The following is a 20167-nucleotide window of genomic DNA, read 5'->3' as shown; positions in this document are numbered from 1 at the left end:
TGCAAAAGTGCTCCGATGCACACTTTAAAAAGATATTATAATTAGCTTACTTTAATCAGCCTCTCCACCCCCCTAAAAAACAGGAAAATCATGTGCTGGATTAAGTGTGCAGCCATACTGGCAGAAACTATGAAAGAAAGGAATTGGAGTTGGGAGTTTTGAATTTTCCTCCGGGTTTGCCACTCATGCTCAGTATACTCCTGGGTAACTCTGCTATACCCAAATTTACACATTTGGGTGCATATAGTTAGACATTTAAATCCACTTTAGGCATTTAAATAAGAGACGTGATTTTAAGAAGAGATGAGAAATCTCAGCTCCTCTTGACTCCATCTCTATCAGTCCATTTATTTAAATGTATAAATTTGGATTTTAGGGCTGATATTTTGAAAGGTAAGTAGTAATTTTGATTGCCTCGGTTTTGGGTGCCAGCTTGAAGCACCTCCAAAGAGGTCTAATTTTCAGAGGGATTTTATTCCTTGAATGTGTGAAATGTATTATACAATCTCACTTTCATAGTTCAGCATTTCTTTTATCAATAATTTACAATTAGAATAAGAAAACTAGCTTCAGAATTGGTGTGTGGAGAAGGTAAGGAGCTGGAGGCAAATTCTGGTCCTATAGTGGAAGTTACTTATGATTAGGTATAATTTATAAAACATAAGGTGTATGGCTGAAGTTGAAATACTTGCTTCAAGCAACCGATGGACTTTACTTTAGATTGAGAACAGTACATTAATCTTTATTGTTTACTCACTTCTGTTATTTTTGACAAGATACTTTTTTAGACCTGTATGTGTTTTGTAAAGCAACTTGAGAACCTGCAGGGTGGTAAATCACATAAACCGGATGACACTCATCTGAGATTACTGTCGAGAATAAAGTGTGAAATAGCCGAGGTACTGGTAAGGACATGTGATATATCCTGAAAAACTAGCAGCTGTTCCTGACAGTTGGAAAGTCAATAATGCAGCGTCAGTCTCCAAAAGGGAGCCACAGGAGATCCCAAAATCAGAGCCACACAGCCCCCTTTAGTTCTGAGGGATCGGACTGAGAGTCTAAGGACAAAATAGTTTAACACTTGGCTAGGTATAAACTCTTAGGGTCAAATCAGCACAGCTTCTGAAAGAAGGTATCTATTACCTGCTATATATTATTCTCCTTCTTACATGGTGGCCGGTTTTGCTTGGCTGCTGTCCCCAAGTTTCATATATACCAAGCTCTCCCTCTCCTCCTCCTCCTAATAATACGTTGCTTCTGTGAAGAACTCCACCTATAGCGCAACATGACACTCTGTATTGTATTGTATCAGTTCACTTACCTTTAGACGTGTGTGTGTGTTTGTTTGACACAATTAATTGATTAGACAAGGCCATATTAGCTTACAGCATTACTGTGTATATACCTACTACTGTAGAAAATGACTCAAGATCTCAAACTGGATGGAGGATTGGGTGGGGGACAGAGTACATTGTAAGAAGGAGAATAATATATGTGTACTCTCTCTAAATAAAGATTACTTAATGGTCCTGATTTACTTGGCTTTTCAAAAAGCTTTCCCTAAGTGAATAAAAGAAAATGAGTAGCTATGGAGTTTGGATCCAAAGTCTTGGTATGCCCTCAACATTGATTAAACTAAAGGAAATAGTTATAAGCAATGTATGCTGCTTCTGAGTGAAGTTGTTAGCTGGATGCACAGCAGCTGGGCGAAGTTTGATGAAGCATTGGGAGGTGAAAGTGAAAAGTGGAGAGGAGAAGTCTGACACGAAATGGGGCTTGGATGGTTCAGTTGGCTGGTATTGGGAAACGGAGCCTATGACTGATAGCTTACTGGTTCAAATCTAGGCAGGTAAGTGGTGACCAACAGCTGTTGTTAGAGCTGGGTAAATAGTTTATTCAGCTACAATTATTCCTATTGCTTTTCATTAACTGTCCAAAAGCAGACTGTGATTTTTGTGAATTTGTTAAATTTGAAATTACTCACCAGATAATTTCTGTGAATAATTCTTGGTTGTTAGTAGCGCTGGATGGAAATTGGTGTGGGGAGAAAGCCACATTTCTTTTTAATTTCCCTGCGTTTTTTTCCATAGAAATTTGAAATTATGGCAAAAATATTCATAAACCCATAAAATTTCCAACAGCCATAGTCTTGTGCTTGTTTGTGAGTAGTTCATTTTGAGTGTTAGATACTTGCATTCCAGTCTGTTCTGATTTGGGCCTATTCATGACATTTTGTATGTTTCTGTTCCTTGAATTGGATGAGCATAATTCTTTGAATCAGGTTTCCTGTGTTTCCTTTCTTTGAATTCAGCAAAGCCTACATAAAAGGTGCTGTTTCAGTAAACATTCCTGTCACTAGGATATTTTCAGAAAGCAAACACAGGAACACTTTCTTTTAAAAATTCAAATAAATATTTGTGGAAAGCTTGTTGTTGTTCCCCCCGCCCCAAATTTTGCAGGACTCTAGTTTTCATCATCCATCAGCTGTTCAGTGGCCTATGTGAAACAATCTGGATAGTCTTTGTCAAGTTACTAGCAGATGAATCACATCACAAAATCCACGTGCATCATTGGCACCTTAATTGGCATTCTAATAAGAGAGGCCAAGAACTAAATCAGCTAGAGACATTCTTGCCTTTAGAGATGATCCTTCAACGTTAGGGCCCAGACACATTGATAGGGCAGTGTGGAGAAATTTGCACTGCTTCTGCTCACGCTGCCACTGTTCTCTGGAGAAATAGAGGACTTCACTAGACCAATCAGTATAAAAGAGAATTGAAAAATAAAGTGTTTAGTAGAAATTGTGGAGAGCTGTGAAATGCTTGAGATAGATTTCAGTGCTTTGGGGATTACGTAACATGATGGTGGCACTTGAAACGTAACTTGTCTAAATACAAAGTAATGCACTCTGGCAAAAATAGTCTTAACTTCTCATGTACATTGATGGGTTCTGAATCTGTGGGATTCTCTAAGGAATAAGAGTCATTGTGAGTAGCTTAGTGATGATGTCTGCATAGCATGGATGCAGCAATTAAAAAAATTGGATACTTCAGTACAATACAGATGGGATAGAGGAAATAATAAAACAGAAATCTGAGGAGCAGAATGATTGTGGGATTTGATATCTACCTTCATCCACATCTTCAGTAATTAGTCAGTCGAATCAATTTATTTTACTTTAAAGTAATGAATGAAAGAGTATCTGTTTGAAGAAAAATACTGTCAGAACGTGCACTTGCATGGTGATGCAAAAGCACTGAACAGCTCAGAGACCTTTGCCTGCACCCTACTTTTGCTCATCTTGTGCATATCTTAAATGAAGTTGTTCAATTCATATAAAGTGTTTTGCACATTTATTTAAATTTCCAAGAAATGAGTCTTTCCCCAACTTCAGGGACAGAAAATATTGGTAAAATCTTTCTGAATTGTGACTGAATCATTGGAGTCTCTGGCCAGAGGAAGGATTGTATCAGGGTGCCAGTGGGGAGCTGTAAGGGACTTTGTTTTTTATTTTCAACAAAAAGCACCTGAAATTGTGATTTCTGGAGACTTTAGATGAGGCTGTGAGGAAATGGGAGCAGCTCACCTGACGTTGTACCTTGGTGAGAAACAGAGAAAAAAACCTGGAACTGACAAGATGTCTGCTTAGCATTAACCTAGTGAGAAACTGCTATTTTACATTAGGTTTGGAAGGGTTCTTTTACAATCCTAAATTGTGAAAAGTGTCACTTTGAGAAACAAATAATGTGAAGTGGAGAAGGCTAGAGTAGGGATTGGTGTGCTAATCCTTCACCCTCTTCCACATTTGGGTTTAATTCTGTCCTTAGATATAACACAATCCAGTGTATCTTGGAAAGTGTGTTGTTGAGCCAGTCCGGGAAATAAACGCCTGGTACACAAACAAGGGCAGGAGTGAGCCAGCAGCTTCACATTTTGCTTGGAACACAAGTGGAACAGATTTCTGGGTCTTAGGGTGATCTCCAGTGGGCATTTATTAACAGTTGAAAATTACTACAACTTGGTTCTAGAGACACTTGTCAGGGGTACCCTGACCACACTGGAAACCCCTGCCCCAAGAATCCTTTTAGGAAAATAAAGTGAGAAGAAGACCCCAGTCATCCTCTAGCAATCAAGACTCCAGATTAAGCCTTGTAAAGGCTCTGTGAGCTGTGGTAAATTGGGGAGGGAGGTGAAAGTGTTTGGTTTGGTTTTCCGTTTGCATAAGCTTTTATTATTAGAATTTCTGTGTTTTCTCAGAAGGTCTCCTGGAAGGCATCTGACTTGTACAATTGCCATTAGCAGGTACCTCGGTAAATTGCTAGTCTGCAAAAATAAAGCTATCAGATTTGGGCACAAAATTGCAGTCTCTGGAGAGTTTCTCGCAATCTGACAAATAAGGAACCCTTCTCAGTGCAGTATTTATGCACTGGCTGACACATCTTGGTTCACTTTCCTATACACCCTCATGTTCATTTCCAGGTGCATTTCATCAGCCTCATAGTTATTTAGACATATGACCTTTCTGTATAGCTGCGTTACCTAATATGGACTATGCATCATGCGGGATGCTTTATTAAGTAAATTTATTAAATTAACTCTGCTGGATTGCTCATGTAGTATTTGCTATCTAAGATTTTTTTTTTGTGTGTGCCTTAACATAAGCCACTCTGTGTCAACACAGCCTGTAGGCTGTGTGTAGGCTTATGGCTTATGTGTAGGGCACACACAGGTAAGGTTGATGGGAGTGTCACAGTCCATAGATAATACTGAGTTATGGGAAGACAAGCATCTGTTTTTGTGATGGGGTATATATATAGCCACTCTTCTATTCATTGTTTAAGGGCCCAGCTACACTATGGATGCCTCCACACTCATTGTGAAACCTGTAACAACACAATTATTCCCTGGCCTTGTTACAACATATTAAAATGTGTGATGTGGACAGATTCTACCCATGTTCCCCAGAATGTAACTAAAATCTGGAGTAGCAGGATTCAGTTCAAGACTTTGTGACAGTTGTAGTGTTGGTGAGCCCTATATTTTATCTATGCTAGCAATAACTGTGCTTAAGCACAGCTTGAATGGTGCCAGGGAGGTTTTCTGAACACTGTGCTATAAAACTGCTATTGCCTTTCTCGGTGGACATGTCTACACAACAAATACAAAGATGTCAGGGATTGAGTTACAACCTAGCTCCGCTCCCCACCCACCCCCACCCAACCCCGGCATGGTTAAAGTGCGTCTCATTTTTTTAGTTTAGGGAGGGCCTAGTTGTGTGTGAACCGCAGTTCTGAATTGTGCTGAAGACCTGGGCCTGTTGGGAAGGGGATTAAAGCACAGTTAACCCAATTCCATCTGTGCCACAACACGTACCCTTATTGTAACCCATGTCCCCTTCCCCTGGCATGGGTGTATTTTATAGGGTAGCTAAGGCTTACACTATGGTTTCCTCTACAATTTCTACTGCACCCTGCTCAGATTAAGAAAACTGTGCTGGTAACTATGTTTAAACTAGGGTTTCATCCAGAGAGAGGGACTTACATCTCTGTTTCTCTTCATGGCTTTTGCTTGATGTTTAATAAACGCCCTTGGAAAACAATTGCAAAATCCAGTGTTTGCTTTAAGATCAAAGTTACTCGTTAGCTCATGGATAAAGCCCCCTGTGCATTGCCTTGGGGATCTGCCACCATTCTCTCAGGATTGGGGACTATGATGTTCATAACTAGGGAAGAGAGAAAAGGAAGCTATGAAAGCACATTACTGAAGGATACAGGTGCCTTTGAATGATATAAAATGGTTCTCTTAAAACCAAAACAAAAATAACGTGTAAATTGGAAGAATCCTGAGACAACAAATGGAACTGCTGGGCCATTGAGAAAATGATTGCCTGTATGGCCCAGTGCACCGAGGAGAATTGCAAGAATAGAAAATGTATGCAACAGAGCTTCCAGATTTATTTCTTTGTCATGAACACTACTCATGAAGCCAAATGGCTAAAATGATACTTTTAGCACCCTTTATGTGTCCGCTTCTCCTAAAACCCATCCAAATCCTCACCATGAGAGGGTGGCCTATCAATGCCTCACTTTTCTCTCTCATTGGTGCAGACACCATTGTTTCCTGCAGGCAATTGGAATTTGTGTCTTTACTGGCCTTGCAGGACGGGCCATAGGAAATAGTTGTTGTATCAGCATTCACTGACGGCTCAGAAACAGCTAGGTTGCCTCAGTAGTCTGGGGGGGCAGTGTACTGATCTGCTACAGCACAAAGGCAGCCTAAAGTTTGGTCTCAAACTTGGCTTTGACACCCCTGGCCATTGGGAGCTGAAAGTTCTGGGTAGGTAGGCCTAGGAGAGGAGGGGAGTAACAGCCCCCTCTAACCAAGCAAGAATTGACCATGAAAAATTTCAGAGGGATCTCTGTCCAGCCCACCTCGGTTAGAGGAAAGGTCAGCCTGAGTGAAACATGGGGAAGTGGAAATAAAGGGAACATTTTGAGGACTGCCTGAGGTTTCCACTTTCCAATAAAAGTGTTTGGTTTCACGCTGATGTCTGCTTTAACATCGGTGTGTTGTATTTTTATGTGGCTAAGGAATGTTCTACCTTCTCCCCACAAACTACAATAATGCTACGGGAGTTTTAGGGGGACGCTTACCTACACTTCCTTTGTCTCCTTCTCCCAAAGCATAGGTCTCTTGAGATGAATCCACAAGCAAGAGTCAGGGTGTGGTCTAATTGCATAAGTGGATGGATAATACCTGGTGGGGGCTTTGTGGGACTATGCATTTACTGTTCATATTCAGACAAATCCCTAAGACCTACTGTAAAACTGCTCACAACAAATGATGGGCCTGAGTGGCTGTGTTTGGAACACCTCTAAACGTTTCCTTAATTTAGTAGAATTCAGATCCAGCATTTTAGTTTGAATTGATGTTTAATCAAAAGCCATAAAAGGGGGAGTCCACGTATGTAGTTCCAGCTTTCATTTCTTATCTGGGGAGCCCTGGTGGTATACTGACTTGTAGGTAATCCAGATCAGCTTTATAAGTCTGAGCAGAAGATATCATGAACTTTTCAGAAAGCTGTAGAGACTATTTAAACTCAGCTTTATAAAAATGGCCTGATGCTGGTTAATACAGACAGGGCCCAACTCCTTTTGTGATGGTGTAATAGTACCAAGGAGGCAGGATTTTAATCTAGAGGCCAATTTTTACGTATGGTTCCCACTAACCAAACTGTTTTCGAAACCATTTCAGCTGGATCCATGTTTTTAAAATGGGTTAAATGCAGTCAAAACCTCAGTGCAGACAGGGCCTAACAAGCCTAATGTGATCAACATCAAACACATAGTTCTCATTTTGTTATAGGAGACACATAATCTGGCCAACCCTCCGCCCCCTCAACCTTACTAAGGATTTGTTTGAATAATTAAATCTTCCTGAGCCTGCCAGGCAGCATGAGTGTAGCAGAAGCCAGGATTCCATTGTGCTTACAGAACAAGGGAACTGAAATAAAAGATTTGTTTTATTTTTAAGGCAGTTGCCATCCTTATTGTGGAGCTGGGTAGGAAGATGTGGTGACAGATCCTCAGCTGGTGCAAGTTGACTTGGCTCCATGCCACTTTACACCAGCTAAGGATCTGACTCTCGGTGTGTAAATGGCTGGCTCTGTCAGGGATGCAATGAGGAGTTTCAGTTTGGCAATATCCTCAGACTCAGTTGTGGCGTAGGACTCTGTCAGTTTAAAACCATTTCCTCCCTCAGCATGTGGCACCTGATAGATTTCAAAGCTACCAAAACTGAGTCCACAAAAAAAGTGGGCCTACTGTTACCAGTTCCTATAGAAGTGTACACAATGCTCTCCATCAATCCTCTGAAGTTTGATCATTACATTAGACAAGAATAATGTGGTTTAAAGAAAGAAAGAACGAACTAGCTTGATCTAAACCTTTTCTGAGGTTTCTGAAAGTTCAGGGGCCGTTTTTCGCGATCACATTTTTTTGAGCTTCTCCATTGGCTGGTTGTAGCTGAGGATAGGGGAGGAGGAAACACTGCATCAAACATTATCCTCACAGTCTTTCTACATGTTTGTACAGCTCCTAGCACAATGGGGGTGCCAATTTAGTCAGTACTGAAATACTACTAACAATATTCTTCTGACTAGTCTGATATAATGCCATGGGAATCTCACAGGAGTGCTTAGTCACACAAGGTTTCCAGCCTATTACTTAGACTAAATAAATTCAAATAAGGATCTGGCCTTCTGGATGATTATTTTAAGAGAACCTTTTTAAGAGCTTTCCCACCCCAAGGTAAAGTGACTTCCCATCACATTTTGTACCATACAGCAATGATTCAAACTGAGAGAAAATGGACACTTTGCAGTGAGGCTCCTCATTTAAAACTAATATACTCCCCCCAAATCCCATTTATTTGCTGTTTGTTTAGAATATTTTACCACAAAAGCAATTACATTTCTAACCCCTTAGTAACAGAGTACACAGTGTTACCACAACTACAGAGATTGGTACATGTTGTACATTCTGGCAATTGGACAGAGGAAAAAAGAAACCCACAAGTCAAACTCTAAATTATTGTTTAGCTTGAGGGAGGATGGGGCAATATGGATAAAAGGCACATTATAGGACACCTCTGAAGGGAAAGGAAGAAGGAAAATTCATTCTAATACTTTAGATGAATTGAACAGTTTTGATCCGGTGAACCTAAACTCTGCAAGAAGTTGGATTGGATAAAACAGATCATTGTAGTATTAGAAGGTGAAGGGGAACAAATTAAAAAGAAAACACATCAGTGTATGTTCTAGTGGATTAAATGTAGGTCTGGAAAGTAGGCACTCATAATTTGTGCTGTCACTTCTTATATGGATTTAAGTAAGTCATTTGACCAATCTGTGTCTGGCTTAGCATCTGTAATGTGTGGGTAAGAATATTTACCTGCTCACAGGGCTATTGTGAGGATTATTATTGTTTATATCCATATTATGGTATCACCCAAAATATGGTAGGCACTCTCCAAAAGCAGAGGGAGACAGAATCCCTGCCTCAAAGCATTTACAATCTGTAACCACAACAGACAGATGAAGGGGATATAACATGCAGGCAAAGAGATGAGTGTGGTCATGTGCTTGCGGCTTATTAGTTACAAGCTTGTTTGATTGATTTCTGTTAAACATGATCACTTACGTCTCTCATCCTTCCCTTTGCTATCCAATTCCCTTCTGCCCCCTTGCAGCAAGCCCCAACGTCAGCTCCTATGACCCTCCCTCCCAACATTTGACCCCTTCCCTCAGCATAAATGAGCAGATCACTCAAACAATAATTAAATTAAGTAAATAAGTAGAGAATTTAGCTATTTTCTTGTAGAAATTGCAGATGTGAGGCTTCAGGAGAGATATAATGAGAAGCTATTGGCTTTACAGGCCAGCTCAGGAAACAGACAGGTGGGGAACAGATGCTGTTATTACTGGTGGAACAAAAGGGGCAGATAAAATGATGCAATTAAAAAGAAAAAAAAGACAGGCAAGTAGGAAGGGCATAAGTAGGTGGGGTTTTGGAGGCAATGACAGGAAGGGGATGTGGTGCTTTATAAAGCACTTTGACCATGGAAAAAATGCTACATGACAGCAAAGTATTATTGTTGTTAATGTATTTATTGTCAGTTTAAAGGGGTGAGAATTCCCAGTATGGCTTAGCTGTGAAAGAAAAGCTTTCTTCTTGGGAAATATTTTCAGAGACACTTGGATCTTAAATTCATTACATAATTCCATTTTTGTGTAATGTGTGGGACACTAAACCCTTTCTTGTATGAGAAATGCTCTAGAATCTTTAACAGACTGGGCCTTGGTTCTGTTTTTTATGGGTCAATGATAAAGGACCTGCTAGGATTCCAATCTGAAACATCTCACATGTCAAAGTAGGTCTGTTACTTATCTCTCCTTCACATTACCATTGCAAATACTTCATCTACCTTGATCTTCTAAACACAGTAGGAAACAATTTATACTAGAAAGATTTAGTTGCTGGTTGGCTCAAAGAAAAGGGGAAGTAGGGTTAGTTAGGGAGACACAGACCTTTTAGCTTAAAGAGAAGAAGAGTAAATCCTTGTCTACAGGGGAAGTTGCATGGATATAACCTAGGACAGGGTTCTGGAACAATTTGTATAATGAGGGTGCTGAGAGTCGTTGAACCAAACTGTAACCCTGTATATAATTCAAGACAGGGGGTGCGGCAGCACCCTTAGTTCCAGCACATGTGACCTAGGATGTGAACTTAAACCAGTTTAGTTAAACTGGTTCATACGCTTTTCTGGGCATTCTTATTTCAGTTTGAGTGACTCTCTTTTTTGGTTTAGCTTAAATTGAGTGGGGACAGGTTTAAACTCAACTGAAATAAGCCATTTTTAAATCAAAGTAAGCCCTGGTCTACACTAGGACTTTAGGTTGAATTTAGCAGCGTTAAATCGATGTAAACCTGCACCCGTCCACACGATGAAGCCCTTTATTTCGACTTAAAGGGCTCTTAAAATCGAGTTCCTTACTCCACCCCTGACAAGTGGATTAGCGCTTAAATCGGCCTTGCCGGGTCGAATTTGGGGTACTGTGGACACAATTCGACAGTATTGGCCTCCGGGAGCTATCCCAGAGTGCTCCATTGTGACTGCTCTGGACAGCACTCTCAACTCAGATGCACGATTGTTTGCTGTTGCTCTGACGGAGGAAGGGGCGACTGACAACACGGCTTACAGGGTTGGCTTACAGGGAGCTAAAATCAACAAAGGGGGTGGCTTTACATCAAGGAGTATTTCAGGCAGGACTTCACGGAGGGTTCCAATAAGAAATGGTGCACCTAAGTTATTGTTCTTATTGGAACAAGGAGGTTAGTCTGGCCTCTGATTGATACATGGCTAGATTTACCTCGCTGCACCTTCTCTGTGAGTGACTGCAGTGTGACCTAGAGGAATGAGTCCCCTAGACGGGGGGTGGGGGGGGTTTTGCAAATGAGTAGAAAACAAATCTGGTCTATTTCTTGTTTTGATACGCTCCATCTATCTTTTACATCTTTGGCTGGCAGCAGACAGTGCAGAAGGACTGCATGCCATCCACATCTCATGTCTGTTCGGCAGAAGATGATGCAATAGGACCGCTAGCAATCCGTATCCTGCCTGCTCACCATAAGATGGTTCAATAGGACTGACTGCAGGACTAAAGAGAATGACTTGATCAAGTCACTCCAAATTTAGTCCCTGCACCCATGTCTGCCCAGGCGCTCCTGATCGACCTCGCAACCTCACACAGGCGACCAGGAGCACCTCGGACATGACGATGACGGTTACCAGTCCTATTGCACCGTCTGCTGCCACAAGGCAATGGGTTGCTGCTGCTGTGTAGCAATGCAGTACCGCGTCTGCCAGCACCTAGGAGGCATACGGTGACAGTGAGCTGAGCGGGCTCCATGCTTGCCGTGGTATGGCGTCTGCACAAGTAACTCAGGAAAAAAGGCGCGAAACGATTGTCTGCCCTTGCTTTCACGGAGGGAGGGAGGGAACGGGGGCCTGACGATATGTACCCAGAACCACCCGCGACAATGTTTTAGCCCCATCAGGCATTGGGATCTCAACCCAGAATTCCAATGGGCAGCGGAGACTGTGGGAACTGTGGGATAGCTACCCACAGTGCAACGCTCCGGAAGTCGACTCTAGCCTCGGTACTGTGGAAGCACTCCACCGAGTTAATGCACTTAATGCACTTAGAGCATTTTCTGTGGGGACACACACACTCGAATATATAAAACCGATTTCTAAAAAACCGACTTCTATAAATTTGACCTAATTTCGTAGTGTAGACATACCCTAAGAGAGTCACAGGTTAGTAAATGAATTTATTAAATCAATGCCACTTTCCCATGTGGACAAGGGGTAAAATTTTAGGAACGTAAGTCCCAGGGACTTTTAATGAGACGTAGGCTCCTGAGTGCATTTCATTTTTAAAAATGGGATTTAGGCTTCTAAATCACTTTGGGTGAAATTTTCTAACATCCCTATGCTGAAGAAGAGTTTTATTGCAGAACAGACCAATCCACACTTCTTCACCAATGCTTTGCTATGCTACACCCAAGAGTCACTTGCTGAAACCAGCTGGTAGCAAATTTAATATTGTTAGGAAATTCTACGTTATGTAATGTATTACCTGCTGAATTAATTTCCCCATTAAATAATTAGGGGATTTTTTTTTTAAATGGACAGATCTGAATTAATACCATATAGACAACTGCCCCTAAATTGGGATGGTGCAAGTCAATGGTATAGAAAAGCAAACCTCATATTCAGGACATAAATGGTTTACTGGATGGATCTGGGAATTTTTCCACCCATGATAAAGCTTGCCCCAAATAACCAGGTACATTATTGTGTTTGCTCTCCATTTTTGTCTGAAACATTCTATACAAACCACGTTGAGAAGCAGGGTTCCTGAGAGAATGAATCTAATGGTTTGTGTCAGTGCAGTCACTCCTATGTGAACTGAGCACTCATGAGCCTAACATGCAAATTTACTCTGGGAGAAATTTGACCCTCACTGTATAGACACCTCTTTTCTAAGTAATTGTATTTTGCTGTTCTTTGCTTAATCTTCCTCTTCTGCCACTGAACTTTATACACTGTATTAAAACATCAGTGTTGGAAAGAGGGGTGTGTAAGCTTGGGGAAGAGGGGGTTCAGATATACAACTGTGGTACTGTCTTATATGGAATAAAGCTAGTTGGGAACATTCTGAAGGAGATACTTATAATGGATTTGAAGCTGCCTGTATTAATTTATGAATACTATATTTTGGCTGAGTTATTGGGATGGTTACTTTATTAATATATTGAGTTAATTTCAATAGCAGGATAGTCAGTAACAGCACCCAGGAAGAGGGAGATGGATCCATATATACACGTTGCAGCAAACACTTGAGAGACGATGCAAAAACCATTTAACTTGGATCCCCGAGTAGCTCATTAAACTGGTTTTGGGTAGCTAGTTCAGGCCTGGGGAACAGAGAACTTTGGCTGAATTTAAAAGACAGGCTCTCAAAGATGGGGAAATGGAGTTAAGGAGAACAGGGAATGGCCCAGACTCCTAGATGTTAGGAGTCTGGAGTGAAATAGGCCTGCCTAGGACTCTATGTAAGACAGATATGCGTGTAGACCTTTGTAATGGTTTGCTTTTGCTGTTGCGATTAAACAGTACTTTGTTTTAAGAAAATTATTTTGAGGTGACTGTAATCCACCGATCACCGGTTCCTGTAGGGAAGAACTGCAGGTGCCCAAATCCAGTCGGACGTGCCGGGCAAGTAGGGCTGATACACAGGTTACTGTTGCCCAAAGCCCCGCCTAGGAGTGGGGAAATTGTGGGATTCCACCCTGAAAGAGATGAAGGAGTGAAGCCTGGGGTCTGAGGGGTGCCCTCTGTGAGACCAGATGAGGGATCAGAGGTGCAACTAGCCTGTAACCATGACAGTACTTGTTTTCTTAATTTCTCCCCCTCCCTTCCCTTTACAAGTAGAAGAGATTAAAAGTATTTCAAGCACTTTTAAAAAGTCACTATATAATATAATGTTTGTTCAGTATCGTATCAAATTACACGGTTGGATGAATCACAAGTATTTAAATATTTAATACAAATGTAAAATCCGGCCTTCCTTCCTTCCCTTCCTCCCCCTGTCTTTCTTCTGGAAGTGAATATGTGGAACAGTCAGCCCGCTGGAGCACTTGAGTCACTGTGCTGGTTTTGAGGTGGAGTAATTTAAACCAAAGTATATCTCTGTAAGCAAAGGAAACAATGCGTATCAACAGCCTTTGAACTGCCCACTTAGTGCTTCAAGTGGCAAAAAATAGACTATTGGAATCCAATTGTTCATTATCACATGTTTTATTGGCAGGCAGGAATTAAGAGGGGATGGGGAGAAGGGGGAGAAGTCTTCTGAACCAGAATGTCAGGCCTATAGTCAAATTTGAAAAAGTAAGGCACCTTACAGTGGCATAGGCGCTGTAGGGTACACAGTGTAGCCGCTCTTCGTTGGCAGGAAAGAGCTCTCCTGCCAACAAAAGAAAGCCACTCCCAGTGAGGAGTGGTAGCTTTGTCAGCGGGAGAGCATCTATCCAGACAGGCAATTTTCGTTGGTAAAACTTTTGTCGGTTGGGGTGTTTTTTTTCACATCCCTATCTGACAAAAGTTTTACCGACGAAAGTGCAGTGTAGACATAGCCTTATAATCCCTTAAAGGAGATACTGCAAAGGTATTTTTCATCTTTTCTCTCACTGATGTTTACAATAACCCTTTGGAAGCTTGGAAATCTGTTTCCTTAGTGACTGACTTCTCTTCCTTTATACTGATTTATTGTAGGGTTGTTCGTGAGTGCTGGAGTGTGTACGCTGGCCAAAATCACCTTTAAAAGGATGCTTTTACAATGGGCATTGTTGGCCCCATATTTATTGCCATACCATTCAATCTTCCTTTCCTGTCTTTTTTTTTTCCAAATTGGACCCTCTCATTATTTGTTTTGATGTGTTTGTATTTTAAAGAAAGGGTATTTTATAATGTTTTTTATTAGACTGTGTTTATTTTTATACTCTTGTATGAAACTTCCAGCACTTGGTGCTAGTGGTTCCAGCACTTTGGTGAGAGATCCTGTGTAAACTAGATAAAGGTACTCTATATCGCCATGATCCTGCATTGTGATTCCAAAGGGGTGAATGCTGGATCTGCTACTCCTGAGGACATTCTGTGCCAAAAAATTACAAATTCTGCACACAATATTTTAAAATTCTGCAAATTTTATTTGTCAAATAAATGTGGAGGCTCCAGGATGGCACTGGGAAGCACAGGCCACTGGCTGCACAGAAGTGGGAGATCACTCTGTAGCTCCCCCCCCGGGACACAGACTCAGTGGTGAGGCTGCACTCAATTCTAACACAGCGCAAGGACTGGGCCTGTTCTAGAAACACCCTAGGGCCCTTTCCCTCTGTACCAGGTGTGGGCAGGCCGGCTCAGTCTGGCAGGATCCAAGTGTGGAGGGGCATAGTGTGGGGGGCTTTAGGTGTGGGTTGAGAGGGTTCTGTGTGGGGCAATCTGGGTTCAGGCAGCTCAGTGGGGGATCTAGGTGTGGGGAGGATCTGGATGCACAGGGGTTTGTTGCGGGGTTCTGGGTGCATAGGTAATGGGACTCTGCAGGAGGGTCCAGGTGAAGTGGTTGGAGCTCAGCGGGGGGGGCAGGGGGGAGGGAGTCTGGGTATGGGGGGGATAGAGCTCGGCAGGGGGGTCTGGGTTTGGGGGGATGTGATGGGGGGGGTCCAGATGCTGTGGGAATGGGTATCAGTGGGGTGGGGATCCAGGTGTAGCTTGTTGGGGCTCAGTGGGGTGGGGATCCAGGCAACTCATCTGGGTGGTTCAGATGCAGGGGGAGTGGGGCTGGCATGGGGGGTTCTGGGTGGGGGTGGTGAGGCTCAGCGGGAGGGTCTGGGTTTGTGGGGGTCTGGATGCATGGGGGTTGGGCAAATGGGGGAGCAGCTCCCTGTACAGGGATCCCTCCCACTGCAGCTGCGGAGTGATGGGTGCAGGAGTTTGCAGAGCTTCTTGCAGACTGGGGAGAAATGTGGGGGTGGGTCTGACCCAGCCCTGGATGCTGTGCAGGGGAAGAGGAAATTCTGTCCTTCCCAGCCCAGCTGAGCCCAGCGCAGGGTAGGAGCCACCATCTGGGTCTTCCCCTGTCCCGCCTCCTGCCCCACTGTAATTTACCTCTCTGCCAGCTGCCCTGGGTACCCAAAACATACTGCCTGGGAGGGTCGCATGACCGCTCTTGTGGCTTCCCCTTTGCTTCCCCGTCAGAAAGTCTTCACAGACAACTGTAATTCTGGTGTTTCCTCACTTTTGAGTGCTTGGCTTTGTAATTTTTATGTTTCTTTTAACATATTTTCTGCGAGTAATTTCCTAGGTTTTTGAAAAAGCAAATTGAAAAACCAGAAATTCCATTATGTGGCATCATATTGATTCCCACACGTCATGATCAGAGTGGAGCCTTTAGATTCATTGCATAGGCCTCTGCCACTTGAGCTAACAGAGTAACTGTTAGCAGTAGTAGGTTGTCATCCTCTGTCTGGGCCAGCACTAGGAGGGAATCAGACTCTTTGCCAGTGGTTCATAAATAGTGGCTGACAGCAGAGGAATGGTGAGTCGCAGGAATTGTGGCTTCCTTTCCCGGCTCTGGAGGGGAGTGTTCTCTAGAGGGCAAAGACTCTTCAGCTCTGTCCCCTCCAACCTGTCCCTGTCCTAGTCCTGTCTCTTCCCCATCCCTGGCTCTTTGTTCCAGTCCCATTTTTCTCATCTTGCTGGTTCCAGTCTCCACTCCTCAACAGATTTCTTATCCCAGCCCCAGTCTCCTTCTCCAGCCATTCCAAGTTCCCCCTTTCAACTCCCCCTTTTCCCACTCTTTGTCCCAATCTCTTTGCCCAGCTCTTCCCAGATCTGAGGTGTCTTGAGTCATAAACTCTTTCTTTGGGAATTCTTTGAAGATGGATGTTACTGATTTGAGTAAGTTTGTTTTAACAAAAAAGAAGCAAGCAAAATATTTTTTACGATGGGTAACCAAATTCATTTTGTTCCCAGGGCATGTCCTTTCTATGGATTTTGCTGCAGACAGGTGTGTGCACATGTTGAAAATGTATTTCTCCCTTTAAAAGGTGTAGTACTTGGTTCTTTGAACTCCTAGAACTTTACACAGGTATATATGTATTCTGGCAGATGCTCATTGGTTCCAGGTTAATACCTAGATCCTGTATGGAACTCAGTGGCTTCTGTCCATGGGTTTTTTATGTGGACATCTTTTCCAGTTTGGGTTCACATGAACCATCATACTGTGAGATTCATTTAGAGTTCCAGCTTCAAATGTACTCAAAGGGAACTCGCAACATGTTGGGTCTAAACTATATGAACCAATGGCATTGTTCCTGTTGTCTGTTACCCCAGCTTAATCTGAAACTTGGCCCATGTTCAACTTTAGGTAGAGCTGGTTGGAAAAATTATGAAAACATTTTTTTTGGTTGGAATTTGCTGATTCATCAAAATCAAAACATTTTGCAGAGACAGTATGATTTTTGATGAATTTCCATTGGAGTCCAGGCAAGGGTCTGATGGAACCTTGCCTGCCTGGTTTCCTGGCAATTAACCCACCCAACTCCTTGACTGCCTGCCTAAGAGTCAGGACCCTAGGGCTTCCGTGGCCCACGGGACTGGGGCAGCTCACCATGTGGACTGCCTTGGAGTTGGGGACACCAGCAATTCCAGGGTCCGTTGCTTCTTTCACTTTCATGGAAAATTTGGAAATTTTTGTGTTTTCATTTCAAATCTGAATGAAACCACATTCTGACGTATTTTCAATAAATGCAAAATGCAATTACCTTTGTCCGCAAAGCTCTACCTATAGGTTTGGGTACTTTGATGAGCATATCAGTGAATCTGGCTTGATTTTCATTTATGGAACAAAATTTGAACCCTGTGAATTCTACTTGACTGACAATTCTATTAACAACCCACATCCTGTTTTCTTATATAAGTTGCACTTTGAAAATGTTAATTCTATGTTAAAGATCACGTAGTTCTATTGTACTTCCCAAGAGGTTTTTTGTAGCTGTAACCACGTCTACTAGTGCCCCAATGGTACTTCAGTGGATCAGTGTTTATGGCACTGATGGGACAAGGGGTTCCAACATGGATTCATCTAATGCTTGTAGAGGTTTACTGAGGAAATATCTTTTCTTGTTTCTGTTCATATTCCTGAATAGGGTGACCAGACAGCAAATGTGAAAAATCAGGACAGAGGATGGGGGGTAATAGGCGCTTATATGAGAAAAAGCCCCAAATATCGGGACTGTCCCTATAAAATCGGGACATCTGGTCACCCTATTCCTGAATGATGTCAGAGGCTCTGAAAGCTTGTATCTGTAAGATTTTAAAATTGTGTGTGCCTGTGTGTATTTCTGTGTTGACTTCCCCCTGGTTACACAATGAGCATAGTGCACTCATCCTTGCTATCTCTCCATATGCATATTCCAGGACTTGTAGAGGGTCCTCTGTGGATCCGTATCAGCTGCCATGGAAACAGTTGCCTCCCCACTTCTATTCATAAGTGGGGAGATCAGCACATGGAACTGGGTGACATTCCCCCCCTCCTCAAGCCCTATAGCTTGGGCACGCATTGTGCAAGATTTGCACACACACAGTGCTTCAATCCGGACCTGATCCATGCATGGTTTAAAGTTGGTAGCCTCTTTTGAACGGCAGAGATGACCATTCATGCGATAGTTTTTCAGTAAGGACACATGAAGATACAGGATGAGGCCAATAACCTTTTTACACAAACACTTATGATCTAAGCCAGGACTGGAATACAGATCTGCAGAGGTGAAAAAAAGTTAGCTATGTATTACAGATGAAGTGTGGTCTAGTGACTAGGGCCCTGGCTAGGACTCAGGAGACCTGGTTCTAGTCCCATCTCTGTCCCTGACCTGCTGTATGAACTTGGGCAAGTCAGTTCACCTGTTTACTCTCCCACTCTTTGCCTATTTAGATCGTAAGATCCTCAGGGCAGGGCATATCGTTTACTACATGTTTGTATAGTACCTAGCACAATAGGACCCTTCTCTTGGTTTAAGTCTCTAAATGCTACCATAATAACAATAAATCATAAATATTTCCATACTGGGTCATTCCATTCTAGTACCCACGGTTGAACTATATATGGCAGAGTGAGTGTGGGATACCATATATGGCTGGGTGAATCTGGGAAACAGATACAATGCAAGGGGCTGGAGCATGGCTTTACATTTATAGAGTAGCTTTCATTAAAAGTGCCCTTTCTCTCACTCCTCCTCCTCCCCCACATGATGCCAGCATTATTGTTTTATTTATTATTATTCTAAAGTTAGCAAACTTAGTTCATCAGGGTTAAAAATAACAATCTTCCTCCATTTGGACACAGCAGGAACTGCTTTTGCTGAAATTCGTGGCCATATCATATCTCACCCCTAATTGCTGAGGGTGTGTTCCAGACTGTCGCACCATTGGACAGCTTGCAATTTCTGTCCCTTTTTCTCCTTTGTGCAGCTTCAGGCACCTGATCATTAATGTCATGTTGGTTAAGGAGCTAGGCCCCCATTTCCATGGAAACCCAGTGAAATGGCTTTGGAAGCTTAAAGGTCCTTTATTTGTCTGGTTTCATTTTGTGTCCTTTTAAAGTATTTTAAAACAAAAGGGACAAGAAGATCTGAAACGTAAAATGAGATACTGTTTTAAATGAGGTGGGCAGGTATAAAAATGGATAGCTCTTGCTAATCCTACAGTAAAATATCAGCTGGTGAAAATCAGCATAGCTACACTGCAGACAATGGAACTATGGCAGCTAAGGATCTGCCCTATAGACATCTGTAAGTCTGTGGAGTAGTCTCCCATGGGAGCTGATGGAAGCTTCATTACTTCAGAGGGTCAGAACTAGATAGGATAAGTCATTGAAGAATATATTGTAGATGTCAGTCCTACACTGGCACGTGGAGGGACTAGATGATCTGAAAGGTCTTTTCCATCCCTTATTACTCTCTCATGTATCTTTGCACTGTATTTATTTACTGTTTTTCCTTGATCAATGTCAACAGAAACTAATAGGCATGTAAATATGACGCAAGAAGACATATTTCCCTATAAGCAGAGTCTGGTAACCATTTAATGAAGAAGATGCAACAGATACAGAATAAATGTTTAAATGCATAATAATAATAATAATCCTGCAAAAGCTCAAATTTGTTCTCTGTCTATGCACACATCAAAAATATATTCAGTGGGGTGTCTGTATAATGCAATGACAATCCAGTTAACTCAGCTCCATATCTTTCTTTGACGATGGTCCTTTTTTCAGAAACAATAGTTCCACTTGTGCTAAGTAAAATTACAAAAGTGATAAATTTGCTAATAACAGCTTTTTATCTATAACAATGCAGTTAGAAGAACAGGAGGACTTGTGGCACCTTAGAGACTAACAAATTTATTTGAGCATAAGTGAGCTGTAGCTCACGAAAGCTTAGGCTCAAATAAATTGGTTAGTCTCTGAGGTGCCACAAGTACT

At 42.2% G+C, this 20167-nt stretch overlaps 1 protein-coding gene across 6 annotated transcripts in view; it reads left to right on the top strand.

Annotated features, from left to right (window-relative positions):
• DGKI (diacylglycerol kinase iota) overlaps positions 1-20167 on the top strand; it is a 284192-nt gene that overhangs the window by 56557 nt on the left and 207468 nt on the right. The window contains exon 1 of one of the 6 annotated variants that reach the window (XM_043541185.1): positions 1760-1849. The exons of the other annotated variants lie outside the window; for them this stretch is intronic. The gene's annotated coding sequence lies outside the window, so the exon portion shown is untranslated. Of the gene's footprint in view, positions 1-1759; positions 1850-20167 lie in introns of those variants that run through there. 6 annotated transcript variants of the gene reach the window in all.

This window comes from Chelonia mydas, chromosome 1 (assembly GCF_015237465.2).
Source record: "Chelonia mydas isolate rCheMyd1 chromosome 1, rCheMyd1.pri.v2, whole genome shotgun sequence".
NCBI lineage: Eukaryota > Metazoa > Chordata > Testudines > Cheloniidae > Chelonia > Chelonia mydas.
The sequence above is the reverse complement of the archived record's forward strand: the minus strand, read 5'-3'. Positions and strand labels throughout refer to the sequence as shown.